Raw genomic sequence first — 25,698 nt, forward strand, 5'->3', positions numbered from 1 at the left:
AAAAAACCTGAGCACTCATTAATGTAGCACCTATTTTTATAGAGTACAAAGTCAGTAGTTTTGATTTTGTTCATTGGTTTTACAAGTGGGTTTTTTACTGTGTTGTCTGTGATATTTTATCCTTCTTGAAAGTATCTTGGCCTGATCCTAAGCCTGCTTTATACACACAAGTCTTTCCAGTGACCACTGGTCCTGTGTCTGGTTCTTGACTCAAGTGGGCTGTGGCACCTATACTGTCCATGATGACAAGCACCTGTCTGATGGAGCCCTGCCTGATATAGGGTCTTTCTCAATCATGTGTCCTGTCCCGAAGTTCTGTTTGGTCACTAACTCTCAGCTATCCTATTTTTTCTTCATTCTACCTGCAACTTAATCTATCCCTTCAATACTACAACAACAAAAAAGGCTAAGGCGAGGAGATAGGGGAAAAGGAATAATAAAATTATTTTCCCAAGTCTTTTAGGAAAAAGCAAGTGAAGTATTGGATCACAGTATATTTCACAGTGCACAATTTCCTCACTAAGTAGGTCACCAATTTTGAGTTCCTTTCTGCCAGGACTTCAAACAGGTTAGTTTCAGTTGGAACCCCTGCTGAAAATTTGCATTTCTAGCAAGTCTCCAGGTTATGCTAATGATGCTCCAATTCTGAAAACCACTAGAACATCGGTTCTCAAAATTTATTATACATAAGAATCACCTGGGGAATCTTGTTAAAACGTAGATTCTGATTCAGTATATCTGGGGTGGAAATGCAAATTCTCAGCAGGGGCTCAAAGCAGAAAGAATGAGTTGAAAGCCGTACTTTCTGCATTTCACTCCTACCAACTGGGAGAGGGATTCTTAACCCTAATCCAGGACTGAGCTATATATGAGTAGCGCTGACTATTACATTGGTTACTATTACAAGGCACAAGGAGAGTTCAGATACAGTGGAAAGATCATGGATTTTAACTCAGAAAACCTGAATATTTAATGCTGAACCTGGCATTTAGTAGCCACCCGACCTGGGCAAGTCAATATGTTCTTGTAGTTGTTGGTGTGACAAGGAAATATAGTAATAGTTGAGAAAGAGTCAGAAGAAGAGGAGTAGGAAGTGGTGTTTTGTAGGGTCATTAGGAAGTGTATTATGGGTTGCTTAAAGAACTACAACAAATATAATAGTTGTCTTAGTTATCTAGTGCTGCTATAACAGAAATACAACAAGTGGATGGCTTTAACAAAGAGAAATTTATTCTCTCATGGTTTAGGAAGCTAGAAGTCTGAATTCAGGGCACCAGCTCCAGGAGAAGGCTTTCTTTTTCTGTCTGCTCTGGGGGAAAGTCCTTGTCATCAATCTTCCTCCGCTCTAGGAGCTTCTCAGCGCAGGAACCCTGAGTCCAAAGGAAGCGCACTGCTCCCAGAGCTGCTTTCTTGGTGGTCTGAGGTCCCCCTGTCTCTCTGTTTGCTTCTCTCTTTTATGTCTCAAAAGAGATTGACTTAAGACACAAACTAATCTTGTAGTTTGAGTCCTGTCTCATTAACTTAACTGCCTTTAATCCTGCCTCATTAACATCATAGAGACAGAATTTACAACACATAAGAAAATCATATCTGATGACAAAGCGCTGGACAATCACACAATGCTGGGAATCATGGCGTAGCCAAGTAGACACACATTTTGGGGAGCCACAACTCAATCCATAACAATGGCTAACATTTATTTCATGTTTAGCGTATGCTAGAAACTATGCTAGGCACTTTGTAGGCTTTATTTTATTTAATCCTTCTAACAACCCTATGAATAAGATATTATTATTATCCTCACTTTACCACTGAAGAAACTGAGACTTAGTGAGACTAAATAAATGACTCAAGGTAATAAATCTCATAGGTGTCAAAATAGGGATGCAAACCCAGATTTTTCTTGTTCTAGGCTCACTGAACTCTTACAGGTCTCGGGAAATTATTATTGTTATTTTTTAAATTTTCTAGCAAGATTGACAAATTTATTTGCTTATTTCATCATAGTGCATCCTATTCCACAAAGGATTTGAGAAATTATCCTCGTGGCTGCCTGAGGGAACTCAGGCATCTTCAAACTTTGGGCTTTGTGGAGGTATATCAAGCCTGCCAAGGGGAAAGACGTGACTGGGAAATTTCCTTCCCTGTGTCAATGAGGACTGATCCCTTTTTATCTAATTTGTAAAATGATGCATTATGAAAGACTTGGACAGGAAAAAAAAGTTTCTATCATTAAAAAGAAAAGTTTGAAAACCTCTGATCCTTTGTATCCATAAGGAAAATTCTTCAAGAATAAAATAAGGACTTCTCGGCTAAAGACCTAAAGATAGGCCTCATGGAGGTACCCCAGGCCTCTGAGTATATTATTCTCTAATATCAAGTTGTTGATGTCACTGGGGCATAACTGGTTGAATGTTGCTTGGACTGAGTGCTGCTTGCCCTATTGAAAATCCAAGGAGGGATCACCCAATATAGAGGGGAGTAGGCCACAAAGCCTACGAAAAACCAAATCAAATTGGTTGCTGTCAAGGGGTTCCCACACATAGCAACCCTGTAAGACAGAGTAGTACTGCCCCATAGGTTTCCAAGGAGCAACAGTGGATTCTAACTTCCAACCTTTTGGTTAGCAGCCGAGCTTTTAACCACTGTGCTACCAGGGCTCCGACAAAGCCTATAAGAAGAGAAAAAACAAAACAAAACATTGTCTGTGTTCAATATTGTTTCCAGTCGTTTTGCCCCGTTTGCTTCTGAGTGTCTGCCTACCTTCAAAAACTGAACAGGAAAAAAGAAAAAAATGCTTCTCCCAAAACACTTTAAAAAACTTACAATTTTCTTCATATCAATACTTCTTCATTCCTTTTGCTTGTCGCCAAAAGCCTCTCAGAAAAATAATTAATTAAGCTTTGTCATACATGTACACTTCAATGCAACTAAAAATTCCTCAAAACAGGTTGTGAGAGAGATAGAAGGGCAAAATGAAACCCAGGACAATGGTGAGTGAGTGCGTGTGAATGGAATGAAGGAACAGGTTATTTTCCCTGGGCCATTGCCGCCCTTGGCCAAATCATGAGTCTTCACACTGTTAACTGCGACTGTTTTATCCATCATGAAACAGAAGCTAAGAGTCAATTTAGCCTGTGAGAGAACAGAAGACTGGCACAATCAAATGTAGTAATGGGCATGAGACACTTTGAAGAAGAGTGTAATGCTATATAAAGTGATATTATTACTGCTATTTATTATTATCTCACTAAGAGCTGAAGAGAAGATTTCAAAGGGCAGCTCAAGAAGACAAAGTAAAATATTTAAATGAAATGTGCAAAGACCTGGAGTTAGAAAACCAAAAGGGAAGAACACGCTCAGCATTTCTCAAGCTGAAAAAACCGAAGAAAAAATTCAAGCCTCAAATTGCAATATTGAAGAATTCTATGGGGAAAATACTAAATGAGGCAGGAAGCATCAAAAGAAGATGGAAGGAATACACAGAGTCACTGTACCAAAAAGAACTGGTCAACATTCAATCATTTGAGGAGTTAGCATATAATCAAGAACCAATGGTACTGAAGGAAGAGGTCCAAGCTGCACTGAACACATTGGCAAAAAACAAGGCTCCAGGAATTGATGGAATACCAATTGAGATGTTTCAACAAATGGATGCAGTGCTGGAAGTGCTCATTCCTCTATGCCAAGAAATTTGGAAAACAGCTACCTGGCCAACCGACTTGAAGAGATTCATATTTGTGCCCATTCCAAAGAAAGGTGATCCAACAGAATGCAGAAATTATCAAGCAATGTCATTAATATCACACTCATGTAAAATTTTCCTGAAGATTATTCAAAAGCCACCGCAGCAGTAAATTGACAGGGAACTGCCAGAAATTCAACCTGGATTCAAAAGAGGACGTGGAACAAGGGATATCATTGCTGATGTCAGATGAATCATGGCTGAAAGCAGAGAATACCAGAAGGATGTTTACCTGTGTTTTATGCAAAGGCATCGGACTGTGTGGATCATAACAATTTATGGATAACATTGTGAAGAACGGGAATTCCAGGACACCTAATTGTGCTCATGAGGAACCTGTACTTAGACCAAGAGGCAGTTGTTCAAACAGAACAAGTTTAAAGTCAGGAAAGGTGTGTGTCAGGGTTGTATCCTTTTATCATACTTAGTCTGTATGCTGAGCAAATAATCTGAGAAGGTGGACTGTATGAAGAAGGGAGCATCAGGATTGGAGGAAGAGTCATTAACAAGCTGCAATATGTAGATGACACAACCTTGCTTGCTGAAAGTGAAGAAGACTTGAAGTACTTACTGATGAAAATCAAAGACCGTAGCCTTCAGTATGGATTACACCTCAACATAAGGAAAACAAAAATCCTCACAACTGGACCAATAAGTAACATCATGATAAACGGAAAAAAAGATTTAAGTTGTCAAGGATTTCATTTTATTTGGATCCATAATCAATGCCCATGGAAGCAGCAGTCAAGAAATCAAACGACATATTGCACTGGGCAAATCTGCTGCAAAAGATCTCTTTAAAATGTTTAAAAGCAAAGATGTCACTTTAAGGACTAAGGTGTGACTGACTTAAGCCATGGTGTTTTCAATTGCCTCATACGCATGTGAAAGCTGGACAAAGAATAAGGAAGACAGAAGAACTGATGCCTTTGAATTATGGTGTTGATGAAGAATATTGAATATACCATGAACTGCTGGAAGAATAAACAAGTCTGTCTTGGAAGATGCATAGCCAGAATGCTCATTAGAAGGGAGGATGGTGAGACTTTGTCTCATGTACTTTGGACATGTTATCAGGAGGGACCAGTCCCTGGAGAAGGACATTATGCTTGGTAAAGGGTCTGTGAAAAAGAGGGAGACCCTCAGTGAGATGGATTGGCACAGTGGCTGCAACAATGGACTCAAGCATAGCAACAATTGTGAGAATGTCCCAGGACCCGGCAGTGTTCAGTTCTGTTGTACATAGGGCCGCTATGAGTTGGAACTGACTTGACTCGGCACCTAACAACAACAACAAGAAAGAATTGAACAATTGATGAGTTTATGGAGAAGCATCATGTACTATTGGTAGAGAAACAAGAAAAAAATTAAAATATTTTCTTTCTGTTCTGGAAAGATACTGTAATATAACATCTTGATTATATTTGCTTTGTTTTTTAAAAGGCGGCAGTCCATAACAAAATATAAACCGTAACAAATCAACACAATTTGTACAAAGTGCATACATTAGATAGAAACATGGAGTAAACTAGAAAAGGTAAAAGTAAAAGGTATAATTGACTTAACAGTTAGTGCACAGCTTCCCATACACCAGGCACTTTAAAAAAGCCAGTTGCCATGGAGTTGATTCAGACTCATGACAACTCCATGTGTGCCAGAGTAGAACTGTACTTCATAGGGTTTTTAATGGCTAATTTTTCACAGGGCTTTTTCCCAAAGTGCCTCTTGTTGGAATTGAAACTCCAACCTTTCAGTTAGCAGCTGAGCACATTAACCACTTGCGCCACCTAGGGACACCAGGCACTTTACATACATTAACATTGTTGAATCTTCACAAAAAATGGGCAGAAGATATACGGATATATACATACATGCATGTATATGTGTGTGTGTGTATATATATATATATATAAAATCCCTGGGTGGAGCAAACAGTTCACTGCCCAGCTACTAACTGAAAGATTGGCAGTTCAAGTCCAACCAGAGGCATCTTGGAAAAAAGGCCTGGTGATCTACTTCTGTAAAATCAGCCATTGAAAAATCTCTGAAGCATAGTTCTACTCTGAAACACATGGGGTTTCCATGAGTCAGACAACTTGATGGCAACTGGTTTGTTTTTTGGTTCTCTATATATATGTGAGTGTGTGTGTGTATGTGTGTATATATGCATGTGTATACATATATACATATACGTGTATATACATAAGAAATAAACTGATTCTCAAAAAGTTTAGGCAACTTAAAACAGGTCACTAAGCTTGTAAGAGATTGAGCAAATATCTAGCCAAATCCTATCACACAGAAATTGATTTTTTTTTTCACTATGCTACATTAGGTTTAATCTAGAAATGTTGAATTTTGAGCTGGGCTTTAAAGTGGGAATGGATGGGGAGACAAAGAGAGAAAGAATTCCTAGTAGAAGCATTTGGCGAGTATTTAGAGTTAACTCATAGCAACCTCAGGTGGTAGGAGCCATTGTGTTTCATTATTGCTTCAATGTGCTCTTGTATAATTTAAGACCTATTGTGCCAAATTTTCCAAAGGGGGAAAAATCATAAAAGTCAAGCTGAGACTTTTCACAGTTATTTAGAGGATGTAATATCACTGAATTTAAGCCATGTGAGTAGAAACTACCAACCATTGGAGCAGTAATTGCCACTTAGGAAAAAAATCCATTTATCTTACACGAGAATCAAATGACTGTTGTATTGAAATAAAAATTAAAAAAAAGATTCCAGAAACATCATTCTCTTGCTTTCTGATGATAATGCCACCCACTGTAGGTAATCAGTACAGGGACATCTGGGAGGTGACTATGCAAAGAGCTGTGCAGATTGGGTTCCTTTGGCGATTCACTGGGGAAGGACTGCCCCTCTGGGCAGCATGCCTACTGAAAAACAAGTGGGAAGTAGCAGATTTCATAAGCAGGATCTCAGAACTGGCAGCTTGTGACAAGAAATGAAGATAGGGCTCAGTAACCCAGAGGCAAGGGAGGTCACAACCTGGGGAGTGACTAGGAGCCAAATTGATTTTGGAGCTAGGATTCCAATCACATAAATAGCACCTAAGGACTTTTTACTACATTAATTATGGTGATTTGGTTATAAAACACAAAAGCCAACTCTGGTTAACTTTAACAAAAACATACTATCAGAAGGTTAAGCATAGGTCAAGAATGAAAGGAAAAGCTGAAGAAGCAGTCATGTTCAGCAATATGAGGACAGAGTAAGAAACAGGGTTCTTAGTGGCAAAAAAGTAGTGGTAAATGAGGGTTATAGGGAGTGAGTCAGCGTTAACAAATTTGATTCCTCTTGCCCACAATCCAAATTCCTGACAGAGAATTCCATTAACCCAAATGGGGTCTTCTGCCTGTCACCTTGCCCATGGAGGAGAGGATACCTTGATTTATAGTTCTACCAAGACTGCCCATAGTGGGAGAGGTATGTTCCCAACTAGGAAGTCAATATGCTATGTCTAAAAGAAGTTGAAAGAACACAGGACACATGAAAAAATCCACCTTGGATTGTAAACTGTTTTTCCTGAGTGTGGTACTCAATCAGCTCGTCTATGATAGAGTCCAGCCTACAGAGTTTCTCTGTAGTGAAAAGAAAAAAGAGTTAAATATCTTCTCCCACACATCTTATTTATGGACATTTTATATTTAAGTACTTACTTGCTTTTAACAATTATGTGTGTATGTGTATATATATATTCCATTTTTCTTCAGTACTGTTCCATTAGAAGAATTTCCTGTCATTAAATTTATTCAAATATACAATTTTAATAACCATTAAGCCATTGTGGAGCCCAGGTGGTGCAGTGGTTAAGAGCTCAGGCTGCCAACCAAAAGTTTAAATTTACCAGCTGCTCCTCGGAAATCTTATGGGGCAGTTCTACTCTGTCCTATAGGGTCTCTATGAGTTAGAATCGACTCAACGGCAATGGGTATTTTGGTAAGTCATTACGGAGTATTATAATTTATTTATTCTATCTTAAATTTCAAGAAAGTTAAGGTTTGTTTTTCTTTTAAATTGTAGCACACACTACAATTGCACATAACCTCGTACATAAATCAATATGCACAACTCCAATTATTTCCCCAGAATAAATTCCTAGACATACAATTGGTCTAAGCGAATGAACATTGTTAGGATAAATATTTCCAAATTTCCCTCTTATGGGTATTTGCAGCCCCAAAAGGAGAAGACCCTAAAAATGTGTTAGTCCCTTGGAGAGTATTTATGGAGCATTGTCTGATTTGGGACAGTAGGACGGCCACTCTGGTTCTTATAGACTTATTCCTAGGCACATGACGAATACTCAGCTCCCAAGGTAGAGTGGATATAGATTTTCAAGTTACTATATGTCCTGTGAATACCCAACATGAGAGGCTCTGTGACTAGGGAGGTATTTGCAGTTGTTAGCACCAGAATGACTATAAACCAATCTTAATAAAGTACTCACAGCATGTCTAATTGTAAGTACTGCATCATCCTGATAAAATCATCAAGATAAACTAATTGCAAATGTAGCCCTAGGTATTTCTTCTTCCAGGATAATTTGCATTTGATGTCTTCTTTTCTGGATGAAAGGTTGTGGTACAGAATCAAATACAGAGGAGGTAGAGTCATTAAACAACATCTTGTCCCAGGAGACAAATACACATTATGTGTACTAAGCTTCTCCTAATCAGAACCCACAGCAGACATAACTAGTCTGTCATGTCAGTCTTTCCTACCCATTGCCATTGAATTGATTCTGATTCATAGGGACCCTATAGGACAGAGTAGAACTGCCCATAGGGTTTCCAAAGCTGTAATCTTTACAGAAGCAGACTGCCACATCTTTCTCCCATAGAGCAGCTGGTAGGTTTGAACCACTAACCTTTCAGTTAGCAGCTGACTGCTTAACCACTGTACCACCAGGGCTCCTTCAGTCTTTCCTACTCAGCCTAGATGCAACTTCAGAATCTTTCTCATCACAGCAATCCAGGCAGCCAACAGTCATTCGGACTAGCACATTACTCAAAATCTATTTCAGTCTCTGACATCAAGAAATCCTGTATATAGCATCCAGAAGCCTAAGCTTACCTCAGCATTTCTGCACTTCCCATCTCTGCCTATTGCGTCCATAATAGTAGTAGGTAATGTTGACACAAAGTGCCATACTCTGGGTGAAGAGCTATACATAAGCTGCTTCTGTTAATCTTTATGATATGGGGACTGTTATTATTTCCCATTTTATGGCTAAAAATGTAAGGCTTAGCGAGGTTAAATAACCTGCCCCAAAATTCCCTGGTAGTGAGTGTCAAGAACTGTGAAGGGTCTGCTGTTGTACTCTACTAGCAAGCTAGTAAGTTAACCTGCCATAGTTTCATGAATGTGAGTAGAACACATGAAACTCCTGGGTCAGAGATAAAGAACAGATGATTCACATCAATAGCAGTAGCGAGAATGTCAGCATTGTGTCAGTTCCCAAGCCTTAATTCCCAGCAGGCTACACAACTCAGTGGGTTGTATTACAAATGAGCAACCCTGAGTTTAGGAAACCCAGTTTTTATAACGGGCAGTAAGTATGTCTGCCTTTTGCTCTGAAGGGGGACAGTATCTATATTATATTGAACAGTAAGCACGCTTGACTTTTACTCCAGGAGGAAACACTGTATCTTCTAAGACTGTTTACTATACAAACATCCTTGAAAAAAGAGTCAAGAACAAAGGCTATTGCCCCCAAGATGTGCCAAAACTCAAGAGATCCTTGGACATTTGTTCCTTAAGAGAAGTCAGAATTTTAACCCAGGCCTATCTAACTCCATAGCTAGCATGCTTAATCAGTACACCTCATGTTTCCCTGCCTACTTGTCTTCCGTTCTGACTGACAAAGGTCAGAGGCTGGTCCCATCAGAAATGAGCAGTTAGCAAATTTTAGTCCTGAGAAAAGTTCCTCAGCCAGTAATTAATTATTGTGATCACATGACGTTTAAATAGCTTGCTTGGTTTTTTCTATTCTTTATAGACTGTAAGCACTCTACGGACTGAGTCCTGTTCATTTTTACTCTCACTTCCTTTCTCAGTGGAAAGCCTGGTGGTGTAGCGGTTAAGAGATAAACACAGGCTTTGAAGTCAGGAATACCTGAGTTGGAATCCTAACTCAGCTACTCACCAATTGTGTGATAAATCTCAACCTCGGTTTCCTCATCTGTAAAATGGAATTGATAATAGCTACTTTTCCAGGTTTATTATGAAGAATAAATGAGATTACATAGACAGTATTTAGCACAGTCACTGTATACAGTAACCATTTTACAATAGTCATCACTCAATGCATACTTACTGAGTGTTTAAAGAATTGTGTTTTTTATCATCTGAATCCTTTTGTCCACTAGACCCTTAGATTTTTTTGTTTTTTTCTCATCCGTCACATTTCCTTTTACCCAACTCTGGTCTCTAGCTAGTATTTCCTTCATATTTGAGCTGATGATTCTCTTGCAGAGTTCATGCTTGTCATTGCTTCTTGTTATTTCTGTTTCTTCTAACCTTAGTTTACTACTCTGGATGAATACCTTCTGTTGTCCGTGATCAAAATAGGTAGTAAATATGTGCAATTCATTCCTCCTTGAACACCTCTACTGGTGAGGAGCACGTGGTCTCCAGAGTCATCCTGTATGATCATTAAGTAGCTCTTGTGACTAGAAAGTGCATTTGTTTGCTTTATTATATATTTCAATTTGATATATATGTACGTATATATAAAATCAAACCCATTGCCTTCGACTCGATTTTCTGACTCATAGCAACCCTATAGGACAGAGTAGAATTGCCCCATAGGGTTTTTAAGGCTGTAAATCTTTATGGAAGCGGACTGTCACATCTTTCTCCCGTGGAACAGCTGGTGGGTTTGAACAGCCAACCCTTCCGTTAGCAGCTGAGCGCTTTAACCACTGCGCCTCCGGGGCTCCTTACTATATATATGTGTGTGTGTATATATATACATATATATATCAAGCTGAAATACCTTCCCATCAGCATTGACTCATGATAGCCAGAGCATTCTCTAGTATAATTTTAAGATATTGAAAACAATAATTATGGTACCTCTGGGTCTTTTTTCCTCTATAAATGATTCCTTCACATCCCTGTCACTGTCCTCTGCTTACCCTCTAGTCTATCCATTTTACTGTGAAAGAGTAATGCCCAGAACTTAGCACTAACCTTTAGAAGACATCTGGCTGAGTCGAAAAAAGCAAGACTATCTGCAGACTCAGATGGTCCTTGGAAAAAGAATGACAAATAATAATGAGTTTATAAGAAATACTTTATTTGGAGCAGATCTTGCTAGAACTCATAAAATCACCTTGCATGGGTTTGAGCTCAGTCTTCCAAGCAAGAAAATCTGCAAGTAGGAGCTTGAGTGGCATTGTTTTATTTTTCTTGTCAGAGATTTCTCTTCACATTGTAAATCAGGCAGCCTGGGGCAACACTCTCTCTTCCTCCACAACGGAAGTTAGAATCAGGATATCTGGACTTAAGCCTTGTCCCTGGATTTATGAGCTGTGTGACATTGGGCATATCACTTAGCATTTCTGGGCAATAGTTTCATTGTCTGTAAAATGGAAATCATGTGTGTGACATCTTCTGGGATTATTGTGAACATCAAATGTGACAATTTACATCATAAAAGCACTTTGTAAACTGCAAAGCAACATAATAATATACAGAGTCACCATTTTAAAAATTCTCACTTTGACTCTTGGCTAGATATGACCTTGAATCTATTGTAATAATGCTTGCCTTCACTGAATATATACAATGTGCCAGGCACTCTACTATAATCCAAAAAACAAACCCATTGTTGTCGAATCAAATTCGGACTCATAGCGACCCTACAGGACAGAGTAGAACTGGCCCATAGGGTTTCCAAGGCTGTGAATCTTTATGGAAGCAGAGTACCACACCTTTCTCCATGGAGCAGCTAGTGGGTTGGAACCGCTGATCTTTTGGTTAGCAGGCGAGTGCTTACCCACTGGGTCACCAGGGCTCCTCTTCTACAATAATAAAAGACCCCAAAACCAAACCTGTTGCTGTCGAGTCAATTCCAACTCATACCAACCATACAGGACAGGGTAGAACTGCCCCATAGGGTTTCCAAGGAGTGGTTAGTGGACTCAAACTGCTGACCTTTTGGTTAGCAGCTGAGCTCTTAACCACTACTCCACCAGGGCTCCTCTATTATAATAATACCCTGCAAACTGGTGATTGTTCAAATGACAGTAGTTCTTGCTAAGGTGCTTGATTTTTTTTTTCCACTTTTTTTTTTTATTGTGCTTTAAATGAAAGTTTACAGTTCAAGTTAGTTTCTGACACAAAACTTTATACACACACCACTATGTGACCCTAGTTGCACTCCCTGTACTGTGACAGCACACTTGTCCTTTCCACCCTGGATTTCCTGTGTTCATTCAACCAGCTCCTGTCCCTTTCTGCCTTCTCATCTTGTCCCCAGACAGGAGCTGCCCATTTAGACTCATGTATCTACTTGAGCTAAGAAGTACGCTCTTCACGAGTATCATTTTATGTTTTATAGTCCAGTCTAATCTTTGTCTGAAGAGTTGGCTTTGGGAATGGTTTTTGTTTTGGGCTAACAGAGAGTCTGGGGGTCATGTCTCCCGGGGTCCCTCCAGTCTCAGTCAGACCATTAAGTCTGGTCTTTTTACTAGAGTTTGAGTTCTGCAACCCACTTTTCTCCTGCTCCACCAGGGACTCTCTGTTGTGTTCCCTGTCAGGGTGGTCATTGGTGGTAGCTGGGTACCATCTAGTTCTTCTGGTCTTAGGCTGATGAAGTCTCTGGTTTTTATGACCCTTTAGTCTCTTGGTAATGTGCTGGATTTTAACGGGAATTTGTCAGTACTCATCTTTCTTGACATCTTGGCAGCATTCAACACTTACTGACTCTGCTTTGAAACACCGTTCTCCTGGATACTGTGATAACGATCTCCTTGGTTTCCTCTGACATCTCTAGTTAGTCCGTTTTAGTGTTCTCTCTCAACCTTTCCTCTCCACCTTTAGATGTTGTAAGTTCTCAAGGCTCAGTCCTTAACCATCTTCTTCTCTTACTCTTTACCTCCCTCCTTACATAATCTCACCCATACCTATGGCTTCGAACAACTTCTACATGTGAATGACATCCAAATATTTTCTACCTATAGCCCTCTAAGTTTCAGAACCATATATTTAACTGTTTCAACATCTGCTCTTGGAGATATCAAAGGTACCCCATAATCATAACTCATGACCTGATTGTCGAAGCAAGTTCTCTTCTGGAGTCCTGATCTCAGGGAATATTACTGTTGTTACGTGCTGTCAAATTGATTTCTGACATGCAGCGACTCCATGTGACAGAGTAGAACTTCCCATAGGATTTTCTTGGCTGTAATCTTTACGGAGCAGATCGCCAGGTCTTTGTCCTGAGGAGCCGCTGGGTGGATTCAAACCACCAACCTTTCAGTTGGCAGCCAAGTGTTCAACTGTTGCATCACCAGAGAATATTAGTGTCAAGCATTCAGGTATGCAAAACAGAAATTGTAGAATCATCTTTGATACCTTTCTTACTATCCTATTTCATTCATTACCAAGTCCTGTTGATTTTATGTCTTTTCAAAAATGTCCTTTTGCATGAATATTACAGTGAGTTCCCACAGTCTTTCCATCATTGCCTCTTACTCCTGTCCAATTCCTCCAAAGAAGCCAGAGAAATATATCTATTGGAAACTCTGGTGGTATAGTGGTTAAGAGCTACAGCTGCTAACCAAAAGGTGGGCAGTTCAAATCCACCAGGTGCTCCTTGGACTCTCTGGGTCAGTTCTACTCTGTCCTATAGGGTTGCTATGAGTTGGAATCAGCTTGATGGCAATGGGTTTTTTTTTTTTTTAATATCATCTATATCTTCTATATCTATCTAACTATCATGATACTCCCTGCTTAAAATCATTTGATGTCCTTGACATGGCCTTTTTACTTTGCCTGTTCTGCCTTCACCCACCCCTCCAGCCTCATTTCACGTTGTTCTCTTCATTCTCTGTTCTCTTCTTTGTTCCTTTAGTTCCTTGTTACACCATGCTCCTTTCACCAATGGACCCTTTGAGTAGCTTTTTTCTCTCTACCTTAAATTCTCTTCCTTTGCCCTTTCTCTCTGCCCCCCTCCCCACCACAAACACCAAAATCATTCCTGTAACCCAGATGCCAGACAATTATCCTTTTAGTCCTCACCACAAATGTTACTTCTCTGGAATAATTCCTCTTACTTCTCCTAACAAGTCAGAACCTCTTGAGGTTTTTTATTTATTTGTTTGTTTTTTCATTTTTTATAGCATTGTCTAAAGATTGTAAATATCAAATAAAATGATTATTCATTAATCTCTACCAAAACTATAAGCTCAACATGGGCAAGTACCCTATCTGTTTTGATTCATTATTTTTCCTAAATGCAGAGCAGTAGATACTTAATAAATATTTATTACATTAATGCATGAATAAATGTAAACATTCCATTTTACAGATGGAGAAATTTAGATTTAGAAGGTCTAGGTAACTTCACTAAGGTCACATAGCTAGTCTAATGATAGAAGGAAGTCTTTTAGCTACAAAGCCCTTTTAAAACCACCACAGTACAGCCCTGATAGGCAGATAAGGCATTGAGATACAGGTGTACATTTAGTTTCTAGTATTAGGTTAGTCTCTGTTCTGTATATGTCAGAGCCAAAACAGATTGCTGCATTGGCTTCCTGCAGAGGAATTTTCTTCCTGAGAGGAACATTTCAAAGGAGCAAAGCTGTGGTCAGAAACCTGTGACCCTTTCTTGGGTCTGTCAGGGCTCTTGCTACAAGTAAGGTAAATGAATTCTGACTGACTAAAGCAGAAAAGGTATTTACTGGAATGATATCAGGGGGCTCATAGAACTAACAAAAAGACTGAAGAAGTGGGGTGAGATTGAAGGGAGGTGGGCAACAGTCAAGATCCCACCACAGAAGCAAGATACCATTGATATTACTACTGCTACTGCCTCTACTAGACACATAACAACTGGACAACACAGACAAGGTCACCATACACTTCCTCAGTGAAGGCATTCTATGATGGCCCTTCAACGTCTTACTCAATCAAGCTTGATAGACCCAGGGACGGGCTTCCAGTTGGCTTAGCTGGGACTGGATGCCACCATCCTGGATTCCAGGGAGAAGGGAAAAGGTAGAGAGGTGAGGACTAGCCTCTCACCAAAATCCAAAGGATGGAGGATTCCACTTGAATGGGAAAGGCTGGGATTCTGAGTAGTCAGGAAAAAACAACAACAAAGGTTTACTACAACAAGGAAATTAAGAATGTTAGTGGTGGGGAGGACAGTGTTTCTCTCAGGACCAGGACATTAGACTCATATATGAGTGATTCGGCCATGAGGGAACCTGGCAGTTAGAGTGCTGTGCAAAAGCTGAGGACAAAGAGCCTCGCGGAAAAGTGAATTCAAAGTCAGGCAAGAGTAGACAGACACATCGCAGGGATATTGTCAGGAATAAAGTCATCTCTCAAGGTGTTAGACATTGAATTGTGTCCCCCCAAAACATGTGTTATAAATCCTAATTCCTATAATTGTGGTTGAGCATTTAGCTGCTAACCAAAAGGTCGGCAATTCAAATCCACCAGCTGCTCTTAGAAACCCTATAGGACAGTTCTACTCTGTCCTATAGGGTCCCAATGAGTCAGAATTGACCAGACCACGAGTTCGGTTTTTTTTTTTTTTAATACTTGTGGATATAATCCCATTTGGGAATACGGTTTTCTTTGTTATGTTAATGAGGTCATATCAGTGTAGAGTTGTCTTAGACCAATCACTTTTGAGATACAAAAAAAGAAGATTAAGCACAGAAGAAGCAAGTACAAATGAGGAAGGTTTGATGCCACTTCAAGACCACCAAGGAACCGAAGAAGAGAAGGTGAAAGAGACAAGATTTTCCCCCATAGTGGACAGAGAAAGCCTTTCCCTAGAGCTGGCACCCTGAAATCAGACTTTTATTCTCCTAAACTGTGAGAAAATAAATGTATTCATTAAAGCCACCCATTTGTGTTATTTCTGTTATAGCGGCACTAAGAAACTAAGACACAAAGTTTGTTCTCATCTTCAATGGGTGACTGTCAACCATCTATTTTTTAAGGCTGTGTCTGACAGTGATGTATCACACGTAGTAATATTGTGAGCACACCACCATTCTTTACCTCCACCCCATGGCAGCCATAGCTAATCAACCCCAGCATGCTTTGAGGAGCCAAGTGCAGTCCTAGCCCATGGTCTTAAGGTAGTCATTCTCAGTGTTTCAGACCTTGTGTGTGAGATGAAATGCATTACCCATGCCTATACTCCAATTCCCTTCACTAAAACAGTTCATATTCCTCATGATTAAAAGGAAAAAGAAGAAAGTAATTTGCTCGTTTACTTCTTGTCCTTCAGGTGCTACTGTCTTCAAATATAGTTTTGTTTGCAGATTGATCGGGTTATTTCTAATTAACCATGCGACCGATTTCCTCATTCCTCCTTTAATGCCTGTGTCTTTGACTCTATGTCTCCCTACTTATCGCACCTCCCAGGAGAAGGACCACAGACTTCTGGACTTAGCTTCCGCAGGTGCAGTTTCTGAGCTGGCTGCTGTGAACTTTTAATAGTGTGTAGAACTCCCTTCTCTCCCTCAACTCTTTTCTTATTTCTTGATAACATGGATCCTACCTGCTTATTCTCGAAAAAAACAAAAACAAAACAGTAGATTCCATAAACCACATTCACAGGCCCCTTTGCCCAGCAGATGAGAGAACCCCTACTCTTCAAGTGGACATAGATTATGCAATTCCAGAATCTGTTTTGGAGTTTACAGGAAGACTTAGAATTTGTATCATACTTCTTATGTCTAGAATTTGGACACTAATAACACTTTCTTGGATTGAGTTCAAGAAAGAACAGGGACATTTCAAAAGGCCCCTAGGAAAGTATATATTCTACCTAGAAGGAGGCAGGGGGAGTGAGGTCTCTACTAAGCCTCTGTCATTAGAAAGATATGCAGATAACACAACTTTGCTTGCTGAAAGTGAAGAGGACTTGAAGCACTTACTGATGAAGATCAAAGACTACAGGTGTCGGTAGAGACTGCATCTCAGCAAAAAGAAAACAAAAATCCTCACAACAGGACCAATAAGCAACATCATGATAAACAGAGAAAATAATGAAGTTGTCAAGGACTTTATTTTACTTGGATCCACAATTAATGCCCATGGAAGCTGCAGTCAAGAAATCAAACGATGTATTGCACTGGGCAAATCTGCTGCAAAAGACCTCTTTCAAGTGTTAAAAAGCAAAGATGTCACTTTGAGAATTGAGGTGCACCTGACCCAAGCCATGGTATTTTCAATTGCCTCATATGCATGTGAAAGCTGGACAATGAATAAGGAAAACCAAAGAAGAATTGACGCCTTTGAATTATATTGTTGGTGAAGAATATTGAATATACCACGTACTACCTGAAGAACGAGCAAATTTGTCTTGGAAGAAGTACAGCTGAAATGCTCCTTGGAAGCAAGCATGGCGAGACTTTGTCTCATGTACTTTGGATGTATTATCAGGAGGAATCAGTCCTTGGAGAAGGACATCATGCTTGGTAAAGTAGAAGGTGAGTGAAAAGGAGGAAGACCCTCAGTGGAATGGATTGACATAGTGGTTGCAACAATGGGCTCACGCATAACAACGGTCATGAGGATGGCACAGGACTGGGCAGTGTTTCTTTCTGTTGTACATAGGGTCGCCATGAGTCGGAACTTACTTGATGGCACCTAACAACAATGACAACATTAAAAAGAAAATTCATCAGATTTTCTAATTACTTATTTATAGACGCAAGGACTGTGGACAAAATTTTACGAAAGTGTTTTGGAACCTGGGAATGGTGATGTGACCTCTAAACTGGCTCAATCATTGATTTTGCTGTGTGTCCCTGGGAAAACATCATCCCTGCTTTGGATCATGATTATTTCCTCTGTTAGATGAGATGATTTATATGATTTGTATAGTTATATTCTGTTAACTATACTCATGAACCTGTGTATTGAGGGTGAATTTCACTGCAGGGAAATATCCTGGGATGAGTGGGAGCCCCCGGGAAAGGCCAGCACAGTCAAACAGCTGGAGGTGCTCAATGCTCAAGCTAGGCCTGCTAAGCTACTTATTTCTGGGGCATCCTTGGCTCCCTAAATTCTGGGATTAAAGTGAGGTTAACCCAGTAGGTCTGTAAGCAGAGGCTTTGGCATGATACAAACTTCTGAATGGCAATCGGATTTCATGACAGAGAAGATATAGGACATTTGGGAAATATCAAAGTCTGAAAACAATAGGAAGTATAGGATAGGGCTGAGACCAGGCAGCCCAGACCAAGGAAGCAAAGGCTACAGAGCATTTTATTTTGTTCTTATCAACCAACAGGTATGCTGTGACCAGGGATCTATTACCTTACTGCCAAAATATGTTGTTGTGGAGTCAGTTTTGACTCATGGGTACCCCATGTGTTACAAAGTGGAACTACTTCATAGGGTTTTCTTGGCTGTAATCTTTAAGGAAGCAGATTGCCAGGCCTTTTTTCCACGGACCCCTGGGTTAGGTTTCAATGTCCCTGTACCCTAGGAGAGAGGAGTCGAAGTGCCAGTCTTCACAGGGGGAGTCTGTCTCTATCTTTCATGCTATTTCATATTTAACAGGGCATTTGCTTTTCTAAGTGGACGGTTGGAAGAACGTGCTATCTGCCAGAGTTTATTCCTTCTTACTTCCTTATTATATTTTTTACTTTCAGAGGTATTGGCTATCATTTTTTTGTTATATACTTTTTATTTTTTCAGTGCCATCTTATTACCTCTGAGGTTAACAAATAATCTTCCCAGTTTCTGGTATGTGTGTAAATGCTATCCTTCATTCTATTATACTCCTGTAATATATTTGTCTTCAATCATATATTTTTATGATTATGCCAATATTAATTCATGTAGGTGCAAGAGGGTTGTGGTAGGCATACCTACTGCTGTTGCTACTTCTCAAGAATCCCTAATCCATTCCAACGTTAAGCACTGATTTCAGCAGTGGTATGAAGAACCCAAAAGAGGACTATGGCAGAGCTGATACATTTCATGATATATATTTAGGTAAAACACAACCTGGGAACACACCTTCTAATCTGCTGCTTCAGTGTGACCATGTGTCTCAGCATAACTAGTGTATCTCAATCAAATCCATTACCCATGTTTTGTTCACATATCACTATGCCAGTGGTTCAATACTTGTTTCTTGCTTATTTGCCTTTGCTGAATTGTTTTAATATATAACCATTGGAACTTTAGGGCCCATAATGCTCTAATACATGGGGATGCGGGTGAGTTGGAAACTGGAACAGCAGAAGCTGAGAGTTTTGAAGAACATGGAAGGAAAGAATGTTGACTTGTAGCTTTCTTCCAACACCTGTACAGTAGGATCAAGGCCCTGACCCAAACCCAAACCCAAACCCATTGCCATCGAGTTGATTCCAACCCATAGCGACCCTATAGGACAGCGTAGAACTTCCCTGTAGGGTTTCCAAGGAGCACCTGGTGGATTTGAACTCCCAACCTTTTGGTTAGCAGTCATAGCTCTTAACCACTATGCAGCCAAGGTTTCCAAAAACGAGTTGGAAAGAGACTGTAGAAAGATAAAACCAGGCCTCCCTCCCTTCCTTCATGTGGATCAACTATGAGGAACTGCTTCCCTGTAAGAGAACTGCACCGAGATTAGAAGCACAATCAGGAAAGTTTTAAGACGTCTCTGGAAAGTTTCAGGGTGGTCTCTCATCAGATCACTGACGAGGCTGAAGCTAAAACTAGCAGAGGAAGGAAATGGTTACCAAAGGTTGGAGTTTGTCAACCAAAAACCAAACCCACTGCTCTCAAGTCGATTCTGACTCATAGTGACCCTGTAGGGCAGAGTAGAACTGCCCCATAGGATTTCGAAGGCTATAAATCTTTAGACAAGTAGACTGCCATGTCTTTCTCCCACAGAGCGGCTGATGAGTTCGAATCACCAACATTTTGGTTAGCAGTCGAGCACTTAACCACTGTGCCACCAAGGCTCCTGGGGTTTGTCAAGAAGGGCATTATTCAGCCCCACCCACTTAAATAATTATGGCAAGCTCACACACACCTGTCCTTGTACTGTGTGGAAGGCTCACAGTACTGGATGTTTTGTTAAGTTACTTCTCAGTTTCTACAATACTATTCAGAAAACCATCATTGGGGCCTGCTGTCACCTCCCTCAGGCTGCTGCCTTGTTTACATGAGCTAATCCTGCTTGGACCTTTAGTGTTTCTCTGAAACAATCCTGTATTTCTGACTTCTGGCTTTGCTTACCTAAGCCCTGAAGGTTGTGCCCCTATCATTTGCTCCCTACCTGGCCCCTACATGGGAGGAGAGGGAGCCAGTCACAAGTGACATGGGAGTGAAGGACTCTAGCTTGTTTAAAGTGTCACTCATAAGGTTTAGTGTAGAGAGGAAAGGAGGGAAGAAAATATAAAGCTATGAGGTGACTTAGGTGTTGAGGATCTTCTGGGAAACTATACAAATTAGCAATGCCCAAATCCAACATAGACTAATTAAATCTGAATCTCTAGGGGTGAAATCCGGATATTACATTTTTTAAAGCTCCCCAGATGATTCCAATATGCCACCAAGTTTTTGAACCACTGATCTAGAAGTGACAATGTGGGTCATGCTCAGTTTTATCAGAACTGAAGGAACAGAGGGTTTTAGAGAAAGAGATTTCCAAAGTTGGAGTTAAGATAGAACAATTAAAGGATGGTGAGGTTTAAGTTACCGGAGTCTTTGTAGTACAGTGGTTAAGTGCTCAGCTGCTAACCGAGAGGTCGGTGGTTCAAAACCCACCAGTCACTCTGTGGGAAAAAGATGTGTCAGTCAGCTTCAGTAAAGATTACAGCCTTGGACATTTCTTAGGCACTTCTACTCTGTCCTATAGAGTTGCTATGAGTTGGAATCCACTTCACGGCAATGGGTTTAGTTTTGAGGTTTAAGTTAGGAATGTGGGGGCATGACTGAAGTGGAGGGAAGGGATCCAATTAATCTTCCAGATTCATCCAGGTTTCAGATTATGCCGGACAGATACCCCAGGGGCACGTTAAAAGTAGTTTCTACAGGAGAAGACTATGTTGGTTCTTTTTTCCCAGGCTCTCCTAGGCAAATGACTTGGGTCCCAAACTGCTGATGGTTGGCAGGAAGTGTGGGTGGCTGAGTCATTTGAGATAAGTAGATCTAGTACCCACCACGCATGGTGGGCAGATTGCAGAATGGTGAAATAATGGTCTGAGTGAAGGGTATGGACATCAAAAGAGAAGAGAGTCTTGAACTTCATGTGACAAAATGCTGCACAAAAACAAAACAAAAATCCAATTGCCATCAAGTGGATTTGGATTCATAACAACCTCACATGTTTCAGAGTAGAACTATGCTCCACAGAGTTTTCAATGACTAATTTTTAAGAAGCAGATCTCCAGACTTTTCTCCCTAGGTGCCTCTGGGTAGACTTGAACTACCAACTTTTTGGTTATCAGCTGAGTATTAACCATTTGCACCACCCAAGAACTCCAGATGTTGCAGAGATGTTGAAAAATGCAGGATAGATCAGTAGGTATCTGTCTTAGTCATCTAGCGCTATTCTAACAGAAATACCACAAGTGGGTAGCTTTAACAAAGAGAAATTTATTCTCTCACAGTCCAGTAGGCTACAAGTCCAAATTCAGAGTGTCAGCTCCAGGAGAAGGCTTTCTCTCTCTGTTGGCTCTGGGGGAAGGTCCTTGTCATCAGTCTTCCCTTGGTCTGGGAGCATCTCAGCTCAGAAACCTCAGGTCTAAAGGACATGCTCTGCTCCCGGCGCTGCTTTCTTGGTGGTATGAGGTCCCCAACTCTCAGCTTGCTTCCCTTTCCTTTTATCTCTTACAAGAGATAAAAAAGGTGGTGCAGGCCACACCCCAGGGAAACTCCCTTTACATTGGATCTGGGATGTGACCTTAGTAAGGGTGTTACAATACCATGCTAATCCTCTTTAACATAAAATTACAATCACAGAATGGGGGACAACCGCACAATACTGGGAATCATGGCACAGCCAAATTAATACACACATAATTCAGTCCATCACAGTACCTAATGCCTTCATTCACAGATTCTATTTCCTTTTTAACTTAGGATAAGGACTGTAAGAGGAGCTCTAATTCCCCCTCAAGATTACTTAGCCCAGGGCTCCATCTTTGTTCAGGCCTTACTCAGAGTGGCTTTCTTATTGATGCCTATCTTTTGGGTCAGACATGGAGTTGTGAGAGCTACACATTCAAGACTCTGAGGAGAGAAGCTGGGGGCCTGAAACCCCCCCAGAGACCCTGGGGTGCTGAGTACCTTGAGTTCTCCTGTCCATGACTGCCAGGTTCTCACTGTCTTCCTCCCCGCACCTTGCGTTTCTGAGAACTTCTGCTGACTCACACTCAGTGTTGACCACTGGCTCTGATTACTGAGCTTTCTTTGCTCGTGTTCCATGTCGCTAGTTCTGCTGACATTACATGTAACCCTGTTTCCCCTCTGCATTTTAAATTCCTTTCTTTGTCCTTCCCTCTACTGACTTTGTTTTTTATTTTCTCCTGCATTATCATGGACAACTGGTAGGACCTTGTCTGCTCCACACACAAGTTAGGGACAGTACCAGAAGAATTCATCCAGATGCATACGAAAACTCAAAAGGAACTGAGCAGTGACTCCGCACGAACAATAGCTTCTTAATTGCCATATTTTGAGGTCTCTGCATGTATTAAACAGTTTTACATACATCGGCCTCTGGTTAGTGTTTACTGCTGAGCTTTTCTACATCCTCTGGCCTCTAAGGCACCTGGCACCATTCTGCAAAGGGGATTCACTTTTATAGAATGGAAGCACTAAGAGAAGAGAGATGTCTATACAAGGCCATGCTAACAGAGGGGAAAAGCAGGTAGCCATACTTGCGGACTCACTTGAGGAGAATTTGGAAAGCAGCATGGCTAAAATGGAGTCCTGGTGGCACAGTAGTTAAGAGCTCGGCAGTTAACCAAAAGTCCTTGGAAACCCTATGGGGCAGTTCTACTCTGTCCTATAGTGTCACTATGAGTTGGAATCGACTCAACAGCAACAGGTTTAGTTTTTTGGTTTTATGGCTAAAATGCCATCTCAAACCTCTGCTTTGCCGTTAGATATTACTTCCTTTGGCTTATCAAGACTTTGGATCTCTAAGAGTCTCTTTTCTAAACATAGAGTCCATTAGGTTATTATCAGTTAAGAACTCTGCATTAGCAGGGAGAGCTGACACACAGACTTTGGGAGAACAGCAACCAAGACAGTTGCCTGGTATCCTACCATAAATGCGTAGAAAACCCTAAGCCTTTGTAAGGGGATGCCATAGGCAAATGTGGCCTACTTCCAGATTTCCCAGGCTTAGCCCTGCTCGCTAGTGACCGTCCCCTACTCCTGTCCATACTTTCCTTTCTCTGCTACCTACTCTCATTTTAGACACCCAGTTTGTATTCTGCATCGTTCCCTCCCACACTCAGGTTATATATGGTTCACAGATAAACATCCACAGACTTATTCCTAGGTCTAAAATTATAAGCATGATGTCAATCATGGAATGGAACTGTTGTACTCAGGTGAAGGATATAACGCAGTAAGTAGTGTGCTTACTGCTGAAGCCCCAACTCCTTAATTGGACATTCAGACCTTTTGTCATTTGACCACTAACCCACCTTTCCAACCTGTTATCCATCCACTAGCACCTAAACATAACATGCTGAAGCCACGACTTACCTTTTTTGGGTGCCTGACTGGACGTTGTCTAGCATATTATCATCATTATATTAATGATAACTATCACAAGAACAAACTTATATTAAGTGCTTAAATACATCCTTGGCATTGTGCTAAATATTTTCTAAGGACTGTATCATTTAATACTTACAATCATCTCAGGGATAGGAACTACTATACGTATCTTACCAAAGAGGAAAATGAGGCATAGAACATTTTATTGATCCTCAGAGTCACATGTCTACCAACGATAAGAGACAGTTCTAAACTTGGCAATCTGTTATCAATTCTCCTAATCACTTGACAATTCTATACACTTCAACTGTCTTTTGTTCGTAAAATCCTTCTCATGCTTTAAGAAAAATGCTCCTCTGCAAATCTTCTGAGCCACTCTGTCTCCTCTGTTCCCACCTCTGAACACATTCTTCCTCCCCGCTCTGTGCTCTCATAGCCTTACATTTCTCTGTCCAAGTCACTGTCTCCCACCTTTACCTTTTAGAGATGCTTGCACATACCTCTCTCTTCCTAACAATGCCAGGTCCCTGAAGACAAGCTCTGGTTCTAATTTGAAGAGATACTTATTTCATCATTGTTAAATTAAATACAACTAAAATTACATGAGTAAATGGGCTTGCTGTTGTTGTTGTTAGGTGCCATTGAGTTGGTTCCAACTCATAGTGACCCTATGTACAACAGAATGAAACACTGCCTGGTCCTGCACCATGCCCACAATCGTTGTTATGCTTGAGCCCATCATTGCAGCCACTGTGTCAATCCTTCATAATATTCTGAAGATGGAGAACTTTTATATTGCTACTCTTCCCTTCTCTGTCTAACTCTTCTCTCTCACTGAAACTCCTCATACCGTTGCCTGGAGCCCCCATAAGTCGTTTCCCTAGGCCTACTTCCCCATGTTCTTCCCTTCCCCCATGTAACCCTTGTCACGTGTGCACATTCCTCCATCCCCCCCTGTCCTGCAAGCCTTCAGATTTTGCAATGTGCCCAAGTTGATGACTACCCTTTGTGACAATCGGACTTGTGCTAATGTTAATGGAGAGAGGCAATATATCACCTCGCCACTCCCACATTCAGGTGATGTGTATGAACACTAGCAAATAAAATGAATTAGCCAAAATCTGAAGCCACCTACAGACTGCTGGGGAAAGACATTCCTGATGCAGGGTGACAGGAGTCCTTTGTCATGGACATTTTTGGCATCGGCTCTTGTTGCCTATTGAGACCTGATCCCTTTGACAAATGAGCCCATGGAAATAGAAGAACTCTTTGCTACAGCCATAAAATTTAAGTTGGCTGAGTTTAAGTATTTTGGATATTTATTGAAATCTAATTCTTCTTTGATTATTCAATAGCATTAGACTTGGAGGTAGGGAGGAGGTTGAAGGCCAATATTGAGGTAGGGGGCCTTGCTTGATCCCACATTCTTGGGCTAATAGGAATTGTCAGGCTGCCTCCAAATCCCAAGAAATTCAGCCCTTACACCTCAGGGATCTAAGGGTTATGGCAACTGATTTGAGTTTGAAGTTTACAGTTGAGTCAGAACCATGCCGTAGTACGATTTAGAACCACCCTTGTCTGTCTGAGGGCATTCACAGACAGACAACAGTAATAAAAATCACTGACATTAGATTACTATCATTATTATTATTTTTAAGTTTTGTCTACATTTTTTTGTACATTAGGGTATGTCTCTGAGAAAGACAGAATCTTAAACATCAGAGACAGACTACAGAGGGTAGTCAAGTTTCATTTCCTCCTCAAATTGATGTCCTGACCCAAGTAGAAGAGACATGTAGAATTCTCCTGAGAGATCAACAGGACAGGTATTATATCTATTTCATGGTCAAGAAAGCTGGGATCCAGAGAAGTGAAGGTTTGAAATTACACAGTTGACAAGTTTCAGATGCAGACAGGAGCCCAGGTCACCTGGAGCCACTGTTCTTTCACTTTAGGAAACCCCTCTCGCTCCACAGTTATGGCAGCCTCTGGGCATGATGG

The sequence above is a fragment of the Trichechus manatus genome, unplaced genomic scaffold (assembly GCF_000243295.1).
Source record: "Trichechus manatus latirostris isolate Lorelei unplaced genomic scaffold, TriManLat1.0 scaffold00004, whole genome shotgun sequence".
Classification (NCBI taxonomy): Eukaryota; Metazoa; Chordata; class Mammalia; order Sirenia; family Trichechidae; genus Trichechus; species Trichechus manatus.